At 45.5% G+C, this 13,113-nt stretch overlaps 1 long non-coding RNA gene across 1 annotated transcript; it reads right to left on the minus strand.

Moving 5' to 3' along the window:
* Positions 1–3,398: 3,398 nt before the first annotated feature.
* Positions 3,399–12,762, minus strand: LOC135912511 (uncharacterized). The gene is made up of 3 exons (XR_010567703.1): positions 12,673–12,762; positions 5,953–6,040; positions 3,399–3,597 (listed from the first exon to the last, which is right to left on the minus strand). It is a non-coding gene; the product is annotated as an uncharacterized lncRNA (long non-coding RNA).
* Positions 12,763–13,113: the final 351 nt, after the last annotated feature.

Raw genomic sequence — 13,113 nt, forward strand, 5'->3', positions numbered from 1 at the left:
ATGACAGGCCATTTACGGAAGCGCAGATCTTGGGAGCCTGGCCTCACAGTTCATTTGCCCAGAAGGAAGTTCGAGCGCTTTTTCGCTACCTGAGGGCAACAGAATTGAGTGCCCGACTATAGACATCCTACACCTAAGTTCTGTCTCTTCCTCTTTCACTCCTCATTCCCGTCCCCACGTGTGGGGTAGCGAACTGGAATCAGTCTGGTTAACCTCCCTGCCTTTCCGTCTTTCCTTCTATCTCTCTCTCTCTCTTCAAGAACGTCAGGGTTGTCATCGCAGACGATGGCCCAGCGTTTGAAAGCAAAAAACTGCGACTTTGGGCTAAGAACAGAAAGGTCACCCTTCGCTTCCCAGCATCTTACCATCCGGAAGCTAATTCCCTTGCAGAGCGAGTGATAAGGAACTTGAAGATGTACATAGGATTATACCCCGAACTTAAAGGCGGCTGGAAATGCGTCTTGAAGGTCGCTGTTGCACATCATAACAGATCATGTGCAACAGGTCTGGGATGCAGCGCACATATTGAGGCATTTGAAAAGAGCTCATGGCTGCCAGCAGACCATGAATTGGGCTGAGTGAAACACATTGATCTAAAGGAACATCTTACGACTTCTCATCAGCGACAAAAATATAGATCAACAATGAAAAATAATTTTGACCACACATACTGCACAATGATTCCGGATATTGAACCAGATTCGCGGATTCTGGTCCAAAAGGGACTTGATTCGAAAACGCCATATACAGGACCTTACTTTGTCATCAAGACAGCGAGAGAGAGATAAACCTTTATTATGTCCTTGATGGCATAGAGGGGTGGCGAGGGTCGAGAGACTAACCCCCATTCCCCCCTTCCTCAAACGGCAGCCAGTCCTTGCTTTCTGGCGGTGTCTTCGACCATCCGAACGGCCGAGAGCTCCTCCTCTCGGTCCAAGCTGAGCAGCAAAGTCTCCCACTGCTCAGCCGAGGTTATGAGGCGTGTAGTGTTAGTGCGGTGGGAGTTGATAGGTGAGGCTTTGGAGCATTGCCAGTTAATGTGATCGAGGTCAGCGAGGGCCTCGTACGCTTTGCAGAGCGGGCAGTATGCATCGGGTTAAATGCGGCTGTGTAGTACGCGGTTCATGAAAGTTCGCGTCTGAAGTAGTCGCCAAGTGATGTATTGAGATTTACTAAGTGTTTTGTGTGCCGGGGGGTAGCGCAACCTCTCTCTGCGGTAGTGGAGCATAATTTATCTGAACGTGACCATTCGGTCTCACTCGTGACCGCGCTGCAGAACTGAGGGCTGGTCGGGATCGGGAGACTCAGGAGAAAGATGATGCGCCCGGTGTGCGAGAACTTGGGCGGCATCATGGGGGGCTTCGTTTCCAGCCAGACCCCAGCGACCAGGGGCCCTGATGATCTGGACGCAGCGTTGCCTTGAGGGAGGTGTGAAAGAGAGTGTCGTCTGCGCTTGGGGCGCTATCAGCACTCTTGTGTAGTTCCGAATGGCCGTTTTTGAATCACTGATGATGCAGTGCGCATTGGTAGCCGCGGAGGCCATAGAGATGGCTTTTTCTTCTCCTTCTTCGGGCTGCGTGGTGAGCATTAATGCAGCCGTGGCGAGGTGGTACTGCGAGCCCGCGACTGCGACGACCACAATGGCGTTTTGGTTGGGATGTTCCGCTGTGTCCACGTAAGCTATGCCAGCGGCTTGGTCGTAGCGCTTTTGTAGTTGTTTAGCTCTCTGCACGTTGCTCTGGATTGTGTTCAAGGTGCTTATTGCGAGCTATGGAGGGGATAACTAGCTTAGCGCGAATGTTTGGAGGGGTGGCTACTTTTGGTCCGAATTGGGTGGTGCAGGCTAAGCCTAGGGTGCCTAGAATGTGCCTGCCCGTGGTGGAATTAGCGAGTCGTTCATATTGGCTAATACGCTGCGCTTCAATAAGCTCGTCTGTGGTGTTGTAAATGCCGAGGGCGGCCATTTTCTCATTAGAGGTGGAGATAGGAAGATGTAGGGATTGTATATAGGCCCTCTTGATCATGGTGTTGAGTTTGAGCTTGTCAGTTACATTGAGGTTAAGGCACCGGGCGACATAGGTGATCATGCTCAGGGCGTAGGTGGTTACCAGGCGTATAAGGTTGTTTTCTTTCATGCCGTAATGTCGATTTGCGATGCGTGCAATAAGGCGAGTGGTTTGGTGTACTTAAGTTTCTGATTGCTTGAGTATCTACATGTTTTGCCGTTTTGTTGGATACGTAAGCCAATAATACGGATGCTAGGTACAGTAGGTATGCATTGCGGATACACGTGGAGTTCTATCTCGGGAGGTTGAGGGTTTGGACGTCGACCTTCCCAATTAGGCTTGTGCAGAAAGAGCTCCAATTTCTGTTGGGAGGCACCAGGCCACGCGGTTCTACGTATGCAACGACCTCGTTGATGGCTTGCAGCAGCGTGTCTTGCATGTCCCCGTCGCTGGCCCGGTGACCCACAGAGTGATATCGTCTGCGGAGAGCCTAAGCTTGAGTGTGGGGATGCGAGCTAATGCAGGCTGTAGTCCGAGCAAGGCCATGTTAAACAGAAAAGGGGACAGAACGGATCTTTACAGCGCTCCTTTTCAGCCGAAGTGATAAATTGGCGACTGCAACCCTCCAATGGTAATGGTGGCCGTTCTAGAACCGAGAATCCACCCTTACAACGTGGAAGCTGTTCCGAAGTAACTTACTGAGGGCTTTCACCAGCATCGCCCGGAAAGAAAGGGCCGAAGTTAAATTGGAAGCCCGAGTGAAGCTACCCAAGGAGAACATTGCCATATTTACGGAAGAAATGTGCCGTCTATTCCGCCACGCCGACCCAGAAATGTCCGAGGAGAAAGAAGTGCGCCTATTCTTGCGTGGTGTGAAAGAAGAACTTTTCAGTGGAATGACACGAAGCCTACCAAAGACCATCGACGAGCTTCTTCGCGAGGCACCAGTTTCGAGAATACACTCGAAATGCGGAACCGGCAATTCAACCACCGCACAAACTCTACAAACTACGGCGGAGTCCGGTCACTGGCCGCCGACGATCAGTGCGAGACTATCAGAGTCGTCGTACGGGAAAAGCTGCAAAACTTGTAAACCAAGTCACAGCCTCAAATGGTCTCAATAGCCGAAATCGTCAAAGAAGAGGTTCAGTGATCGCTTGAAGTTCCGGAGGTGCAACCACGATGACAGCAGCCCCAGCCGGAAGTAATGACCTACGTCACAGTCGCCAGTCGTCAACGTCCTCCTCGGCGACCGCGCCAGGGCCCTTTAACGCCGCAACGTTGCGGGTCACAGTCCGATAGTGTCATTAAGAGTTACGTAAGTTTGACGTCCGGAGTTTGGAATAAATTCAGAATGGAATACGTTTTTCTTATTTGGCCCTTATTCGGAACTGTCGTGAATGACAAAAGTACTTTATTTAGTAGCATTGTAATATATTGGCGCGGCCTCCGTTATCTCGTCGGATGAAGGCATCTCTCCGTAATCCATTCCTGAAAATGACCAGCTGTAGCATATCCCTACGGTCTCATTGTTCTTAAGTCCGCAAAAGCAGTCTGTACTTGAGCACGTTAGATTTTGAGAAGGATTGCACTGAAAAAAAAAGGAAACATGAATATCAGGTGTGTTTGCGTACATCGTGAATAATAGGCGCGGGCACGAGTCGTCGCATGTATATGGCGCACAAGAAATATATTTTTTCCATGTATTACACGAAACGATGAAGTTTATTCATAATTCCGCCTTTTATTTAACACATTCATTCTCTCCTTTCACGCGACCATGCTGAGTATGTGTCAAGAAAACCAGGATAAATCTCAGATCAAGCATCATGACCTCTTTTGATGAATTAAACGCGCACGGCAATGTAGTTATTATTTTTTCGTTCCTATCCAAGCCGTTTTTTTTAATGGAAGTGTAACGAGCCTGAGCTCTGAGTGGTAGTGAATTGTCCTTGAAATTCTGCGAGAAACGTTTTTCGAGCTGGAATAGTAGCTTTATGTCCCCATACTTCAACACCGACGTTTATTTTGGAGCACGTCAATGAAGACTGTAGCAAGGGTTATTTTCTCCTACGTGCGCAGGTAAGCCTCTCAAATGGGCCTCTTTTCAGGTCCTCCTGCAGACGTTAATTCACCACTGCCTGTTATACCTGCTCCTAACAAGGGTTGCCCATTACGTGGGCAAAATTTAGCTGGATCAAAAGCGTATATATACACAAAAACTGGTAAGGCACTGTATTATTGATATATGAAGTTGCAATAATAATACAAAAAGTTGTTTATTCGAGGTTCTCAACCTTGCCACATTTTGCTTGCCTAGTGTTGTTTTTCTTAATGAAAGGCGTCAGCAGAGGCTGGAGGTTCGCTCCTTCAACGAGGCATTCACCTGTGGATGCTACGTCAACTAGTAGTGATACTGCACCGTGGCTTTGCTGAGATAACATTTCAGCCACACAATCTATTGTTACCCTTTTGGTACTCCACTCCTCCACTCTTTTATCTCCAGGGATGAATTCGAGAAAAATGCAGGTGCCAGACATTTTTTAGAAGATCGTCTGCTGAAAAAATATCCGTTCGAGCCATGCCTGGTGTTTGGAGCATCGGTCTGCCGTGCTGGGTGACGTAGGTTCCATTCCATCATTGGACACTCCAATTTTGGTTTCCTGAAAGAGGCCCTCAACGAGACCAGACAGGGACTTACCTACGAATTTATTTGCCTACCAGTTTTCCGTAGTGTACCAGAGATTTGTTTAAAAAATATTTTCGCATAAAGAAAGAAGTGCTTCATGATCGGATGGTATACCTCGGCCTACTTCCGCGCCCAGCACCGTGCTATAACAATTCGGTCTAAATTCTTTTTTTTTCTTCTCCTATTTTCCGTTCGGGCCATGGTTCCAAGCACGACATCTCATGCCAACGCGAGCTAGCTCTTTCTGACGTCATACGCATGAGGCATCTAGCACAGCTAGACGGAGGGCGCGTGCATAGGCTCGAGTTTGCTTTCGGCCACAGAGCTAGGAAACAACAAAAGAAGCTTCCGAAATTTTGGGGCTTTGGGTGCCAGAAGAATGGTCTGCTTACGAGGAATGCCGTAATTCAGGACTGCGTACTAATTTTGACCACCTGATGTTCTTCAAGGTGCACCCAATCGGCGATACACGGCCGTTTTCGCACATAAATGGCAAGTAATCTTACCACTGCGACTTGTCTGCGACCCACCCGACCCGTCGAATGTATGTATGTATGTATGTATGTATGTATGTATGTATGTATGTATGTATGTATGTATGTATGTATGTATGTATGTATGTATGTATGTATGTATGTATGTATGTATGTATGTATGTATGTATGTATGTATGTATGTATGTATGTATGTATGTATGTATGTATGTATGTATGTATGTATGTATGTATGTATGTATGTATGCATGTATGTAGTCACAAACGTATGAGAGCAACATGTAATGACGTCAAGGAAACTGTAGGGTTATTTGTTTTATTTGCAGCGTGTAAGTGATGAATAGAGGCGAACGAATACAGGCGAAAATACCACTAGACGCAGGTGGGATAGAAACCCACCTGTAGTACGAATTTCGCAACTTACTTTCAGTCAGTTGTTTTATCGTCTACATTCACTGCACTTTATTTATCATTTGTACGTGTCAATTAAAGCAAGTAATTAACCCAACTTTTTTTCGTTAGTATTATATGTTGTATTGATCTCGTTTTGACTTAAGAAAATTGGAACCCCTCTGTTCCCCTACTCAATCCCTTTCTCGGGTGAATATATGCATATATATTTATTTGTAAATAGCGTGTGATGTGAAATCTTGCTTACATGGATTCACATATTCTTCAAGTGCTCTAATTCTAATTGCAATGAATGAATGTCACTAAGTTCAAATAAAAAACAATTATTTCGGTATGCACTTCGCTGACTTACCGTTTCATTACAGGTCTCCACGGTAAAGTTTAATTCGGAGGATTCAGTCGAGCTTGGCGTGGAGTCTGGTCTGCTGAATCCGATAAACCTGCAATGATTTCAAAGGTGTATATCTTTCTTTATTTATATAAAACAAAGCACGTTAAGGAGTGTTGAATACACAGATGAAGGAACAGGGTAAGATAAATATAAAGAACACACGCACTGTGGTAATCGTTGTTATGCGAAAGATGTTGATGGTAGCTGGGTTTCAGCATCTTTTAAGGTTCGACAAAGCTTTAATAAAATATGTCTGTGTAAAGCAAGCAGCGATGTCTTTAACGCAAGCGGGTGTTCGACAACTTCACCGTCGCCGACGACAACAGTCGTGTGACGGCGATAGCATAATTTCTTTTCCGATCATTTGACGCAAGTTTACAACGTGGTGATTGTTTGGGGCGACAAAGATACTCAACGGGCGCTCGCGAGACAAACACATATTCCTAATTCACCTCGTACCTCGTTTCTGTCACATGGTGTATTTTAAAGCTACAATGACATTTGTACACCTTCGAATAAAGATTACAGTCTGCTCAACCGTGACTAATCGTGAATGCTCAAGAATGTCGCGTATCTTAGCTGCTGAAAGGGATGAACTGAGGGATATGCGCAGCTACCGATGGCGGGTGCATTCTAACAAAGTGCCTTAAAGCACTAGCTGCCTCGAGAGAAAAATGCTAAGGGCCAGACAATGAAATCTTCCTTACCTCAGTAAGGAAGCCTTCATTGCAGTGAGGCTACCTTATGTCACTCTGAAAGGTTCCTTACTGAGGCGCCCTCGGTGAAGGCTTCCTTGGTGCTTCCTTGGTACTTCCTCAGCATAAGAAGCCAAACAATGAAATCTTCCTTACCTCACTAAGGAAGCCTTCATTGGGGTGAGGCTACCTTTTGTCACTCTGAAAGCTTCCTTACTGAGGGGCCCTCGGTGAAGGCTTCGTTTGTGCTTCCTCAGCATAAGGTAGCTCCAAAGCTAGCTTCATGCGTCCTTACGTCGCTCCTGGCCCTGAACGAGCGCTTCACCTCACTGCTTAACCACGTGGCATTCGTTTGCGCATGCGCACTGTCGCCCACCTGCGGAGAAGCGCGAGCACGGTACGTCTTGCCAGGCATGTTCGTTTCAGTCACGCGTGCGGCATGCAAGCATTGCTAGGCGTTGCTAGGCGTTGCAAGACGCCGGCGTGCCAGCGTTGCTGGAGCACATCAAGTTTTGCACTGTAATGCGCAACTATTTTTTAACTTTAGTAAACGGAACTAGAAGAAAGCGTCCACGCTTCTCTATATTAGCTATTCACTTTAAAGATTGTGCGACGATACAACATTTCTTAATAGAATAATGGTGTTCGCGGAAAGATTTGAAGAGATAATCTCGAACCCAGGCACGCGGCAACGGCTCCTTAGGTGAGGACGGGTGAAGGGAGCTTTCAGAGTACGCTTGCTTCCTCCATCGGTCCTTCGCTGTAAGGAGGCCTCAGGTAAGGTTAGGAAGCGCTCGAAGGAAAGGAACTAGGGGTGTGCGAATATTCGGAATTTCGAATACCAATCGAATATTTTCCATATTCGCAGCGTATTCGATTCGAGAAATGCATGTTCGGAAATTCACGAATATCCGAGGACGGCCGAATAACGGTGGAAACGGCGAATATTCGGATAGACTGCGAATAATTGAGCAATTAACCAATTGTATGCTTGCTCCGGATTCTCCTAAGAACATGATTATTAACTGAGAACTTCGCATGATCCGCTCATTATCTGTATGCTCTGTTTCAGTCTATCTGCTTCAGGCATTTGAGACATGATCAGTTTCGGCTTCTTTTTCACCAAGCTTTATAATTCCAATTATTTTGGAATGCCTATTGCCTTGAAGGTTCCAAAGGCAACTCAGGGTTGCCTTTGCAACCCTGAGTTGCCATTATTTGTATGCTCTGCTTCAGTCTATCTGCTTCAGGCATTTGAGACATGATCAGTTTCGGTTTCTTTTTCACCAAGCTTTATAATTCCAGTTATTTTTGGAATGCCCCATTGCCTTGAAGGTTGCAAAGGCAACTCAGGGTTTGCTAACATTGATTCAAAATGTATCAAGGCTCTTTGTGCGGAGTGGATATTTGATGAAGTGGCCAGCCTAGGCATGTTTCTTGATCCGCGCTTTATGGCCACAGTTCATCAGGCATCTGGTCAGATGATCTGGCTGAAACATCTTGTGACAAGGGAGCTCCAGGAAGCCGTCGTGGAACACCGTGGGGACACCGCCGTGCCAGCGTCGACTTCGTGTCCACTGGTGGCATCGAGTGTATGGAATGCTTTTGACGATCTAGTGATGAACAAAGAGAAGACACATTTGGCATCTGCCCCTGAGAGGGAAGTAACAGACTACGCGCAAAAGCCTCTTCTGGAAAGGGGCATGAATCCTTGTGAGTGGTGGCAGTCCATTGGCCGCTTCAGGTATCCGCTTTTAAGTGCACTCGCCCGGAAGTACTTGGCGATCCCTGCCACTTCAGTTCCTAGTGAAAGAGTCTTTTCTACCGGTAGAAATGTGACGGTGCATAGAGAGCGTTTACTTTCTGGCCATATTGAGCAGTTAATTTTCCTTCACGACAATCTGTAACCGTTTTACCTGACTGAATGCATTACCTGAGTCCATTATCTATAATTGAGTACCTCTTTAATTTGTAGCAACCTTGTAAAATGCAATGTTATTTTTAAAAGGGTAATAAAGCTATTGTTACCTCTCTTGCAATTTTTTAATACTACACATGTATTCGATATTCTATTCGATATTCGAAGAGAGTTCTTCGCCTTATTCGTATTCGATTCGTAATCGAAAATTTCAATATTCGCACACCCCTCAAAGGAACGTTTTATTGTTTGGGCCAAGCTACCTTCATGCGTCCTTACGCCGCTCCTGGCCCTGAACTAGCGCTTCGCCTCACTGCTTAACCAGGTGACGTTTGCTTGCGCGTGCGTGCTGTCGCCCACCTTCGGAGAAGCGCGAGCACGGTACGTTTTGCCAGGCACGTTCGTTTCAGTCACGCGTGCGGCATGGAAGCGTTGCTAGGCGTTGCTAGGCGTTGCACGACGCCGGCGTGCCAGCGTTGCTGGAGCACATCAAGTTTCGCACTGTAATGCACTGCTTCTTTAGATTTAGTAAACAAAACTAAAAAATAGCGTCCACGCTTCCCTATATTAGCTCATCAACTTAGAGATTGTGCGACGATACAACCTTTTTTATTGAATAGTGGTGTTCTGGTGTTGGCCTAAAGATTTTAAGAGATAATCTCGAGCCCAGGCATGGCGGCAACCGCTCCTTACGTGAGGACGGGTGAAGGTAGCTTTCAGAGTATGCTTGCTTCCTCCATCGGTCCTTCGCTGTGAGGAGGCCTCACGTAAGATTAGGAAGCGCTCGAAGGAAAGGAACGTTTCATTGTTTGCGCCTAACAATCGGCCCGTTTTTCTCACGCCCGGCATGTCAAATGGCTAGTTGACTTTGTCACGAGTGAAGTACGGTATGCATGCAATTAGCTTAAAGGTTACATCACCAGGCTACCTTCTCGAAGATACAAGTTAGGCGTTTGCCAGTTAGGCTTTTATGTTTAATACGATTAGCATTGTGAACTTAATGGGACCTATTTGGTGTGCTGCTGCTGCCTGCTATCTAACACCTCAATCATCGCTTTTTGCTCGGGAAAAAAAGACGGAGCTTACGTGGCCGGCTTATTTAAAAAAAGAAACGGAAATTTTATCTACGACTGATTACAGTTAGGAGAGGCACTCCTCCAGCTGGCAATGAAAATAATGTTTTACTCCTGAAGAGGACGCCTATTCAATCGCGCCTTACTTGTTTTGGGGTGAGTTATGCTGAGCATAGTTCTATAGGACCAGTGGGTGTAAAGTGGCTGCGGCTGGGTGGCTGCCTGTAGCGAATATTTCTTTGTGACGTTTAGAAGTCTAGGCGCTGTGGTGCGCGGGTATAATAATGCGATTACAACTATCAGTCTACTTCACCCACCACCGATTGCTTATGGGTCTTCAGCATTATGGGGTATCACTACAGTGCTTGAATGCAAATTTCAATACCACTGACAATCGTTGTGAAATGCGTTCTTGTACAGTTTTGTCGAAGTGGCCGAAAACGGGGTCCGGAAAGGAACCTACGCTTGCTGCAATGAGGCTCGAATGAGGTAAAGAATGCAGCGCATCGAAACTAAATGTCGCCACGATGTTAAACATACACGTACATGAAGTGTGTTAAACTTGTTAGCACGACCATGCCGCTGTGCTGTAGCGCTATCGTGACGCGCCGAGGTTCAGGCAGTCTCCAGAGATGCGAGAGACGCCCAATGCGTTTAGCTTCAATAACACCACGGCCAAGTCTAAGAACCACCCCGTTCTGCTTCAATGTTTTCAACACTCATCTCGACGCACCCTTTCCTTAATTGCAAAGTCCGTGTCCACATTCCGCTATTGAGATGAATAATATCAGCACCGACACTAGCGCTCCTGCTTACTGGCAAACAATGTTATTCCGCCAGTCCTATCTGATACACCATCGAAGTGCAGTGCCTCCGAAATTGCTTAAGCCGCAGTTCCTCATGCCAGCGTTGTGAGATGCCTGACAGCCGCTACAGTGTTGCTCCTGTTGCGCAGTAGTGCCCTCACAAGCTACGTAACGGCAGCATGTAATCCACGCGTATTGCAACATCTTCCGAAGAGCTCGCGCGCAATGTTAATTCTTGGAATTGATTTCAGTGCTTGCGAACTAGTGATCTTCCTTCTGCTCATTTTCTTACTCAACCTCCCTACAGTTCTCGGTATTCATGCCTCAGTAGCCATACCGCCCTGTCGGGTGCTGGGTCGAATGCATTCTTCAGGTGATATTACTTCTACGTATTTAATGAATGTAGGACGAAGATAGTCGACAGAGAGATGAAGTTGACGACTTCGACGGGAAGCTTTCACAAGTTTCCCTTAAGCCATCGGGCGTTAACGATCCCGCTGTGCTTTTACTTCTCTAAATACCACGTGAATTGTAACTCTTGTCTTCGTAATACATTTAAGGACGAGTTCGCAGGATCAAACGCGGCCGCGGCTGCCGCATTTCTATAGGGGCGAAATACAAAGTGCCGTGCAAGGGGGGCACGTTAAAGATGCCGTGGTGATCAAACTTACTCCGGAGAAACCAACCACGGCGTGCCTCATAATCAAATTGGAGTCTTGGCAGGTAAAACCGCATAATTCAATTCATTTCTATTCTGCACAACACTTCAGTGATGGAGCCGAGTAAGCAACACCTCCCAAGGTAATTCCGCAGAGGTCATCGTCAATTACGCACAGGTCGTCAGCTGTATCAGCGCCCTTTGTTTCAACAATCCTGCGCTCAATCCTGGGGAATCATAGCGTATCCTGGCGTTTCCATAGCGTAGATGCTTATGAGGAAACTTTAGCTCGGGTGTAAAAGGAGAATTCGTTTCTCTCGGCAACTACTGCACAAACTTTCACTAGGTTTGTTGCATTTACAAGAAAAACTTAACATCTAGTAGCTGTTGGTTTCGAATTTTTGAGTTCAGTCGTCAATTTTTTATTGAAAATTGGCGAGGATCAAAAATTTTCAAGAAACGATACTATCAAGTTTACAACTCTGTAACTCAACAAAGATAAATGATAGTGCAATTCTGTGAATTGCATGTCATAGTACATCTAAAGCGGGCAAAATTGATGTGTTACACATGAATATAAAAATTGTAATATGATGGAAATAGAGTTTTGCAGAACTGTTGTACACGACGCAACAAATTCACGTAAAATATAAATTGATATATGGAATTTGTCCGCTTTGAATGATCTAAAGGATACCGTTTATAGAACCGCGATATCTTTTATTGATGCATAGCTATGAATTTGTAAACTTCATGCTTCTATGTTTTCATACAGTCAAATATTTGAAAATCTTTTTAACAAAATTCATGCCCTAAATCGAAATTCCGCTTCCAACAGTCACTAGAATTTAACTGTCTCTCTCAAATGCAACAAATTTATTTAAAATCGGTCCAGGGGTTATCTCATAAAAACGTTTTTGTGTTTTAGGCGTACTTGAATAGGCTGCGTCGGAGTTGGGCCCGAGCTAAAGCTTCCTCTTAAGCTGGGCACTAGATTGCGAGTCCACGAGTAACCCCAACGAAAGGTAATTTATCCTCATGGTGGCAAATGTAATCTACATCACAGGCACAGCAATTCAACAGCTATAACGACGAATGCGCGACCGGGAAGTAAGAACAACTGCGTACATTATTTGGCAATTCTGAGAGGAAGACAGTCTGCAGAAGGAGCTCGAATAAGTTGTCCTTATTGAGGTGCAAACTTATAGCTTCTGTTTTCCATTTATACGATTTGAACGCAGTTTAACTTTTTTTGTAGAGTAACTGTCTACCCCAAAAGAATAGGTTGCTCTTTACTATATTCCGCTGCTAAGAAAATATTAAAGACATCGATTAGTTTGTTCTTACAATAACAATTTTCGTTATTTTACTGCTATGTCCCCTTAAAATACTAGAAACAAACTACCAAAACATTTAGAAACAAAACTGAGACAACAGTAAGACACCACATGGACAATCAAATAAACTAATATCTGATCAGAGCCACGTTATCTGCTATATAAATGTGGTATCGGTTATGAGTGGTACTTACACGGCCTCTAGGATCATGGCCACGAAGATTGCTGATTTTATTGACACCGCACGAGCCATTTCGAATCAAATGCTCTCTCTGTCCTGGTCTGAAAAGTGGAATGAGAATTTCGCCCTTTTATACTGCTTGTTCAAAAGGTGGAAGGCAATGGCCTCGGAGTTAGCTGCTGTGCGAAAGCAACAAACTGACGAAGGCAATGGCCTTCCAGTTAGAGTAATCACTTGAACTGTGTTTACGCGGCTGCCTTTTACCGAAGGAAAAAATCTTTGATGACATCAGGTCCTTCTGTCAGTGTTGGGCGTGAAGCTCATGACGAAATCATCATCAAATAGGTTAATAATTTCAAATAACGCCCCTTCCCAGCGTGCCAAATGAAAAAAAAATGATATCTAAACAGATAGTGCACAGTGATGAGGTGTAGTTATTATTTTTTACTTACAG

Source organism: Dermacentor albipictus, chromosome 2, assembly GCF_038994185.2.
Source record: "Dermacentor albipictus isolate Rhodes 1998 colony chromosome 2, USDA_Dalb.pri_finalv2, whole genome shotgun sequence".
Lineage (NCBI taxonomy): Eukaryota > Metazoa > Arthropoda > Arachnida > Ixodida > Ixodidae > Dermacentor > Dermacentor albipictus.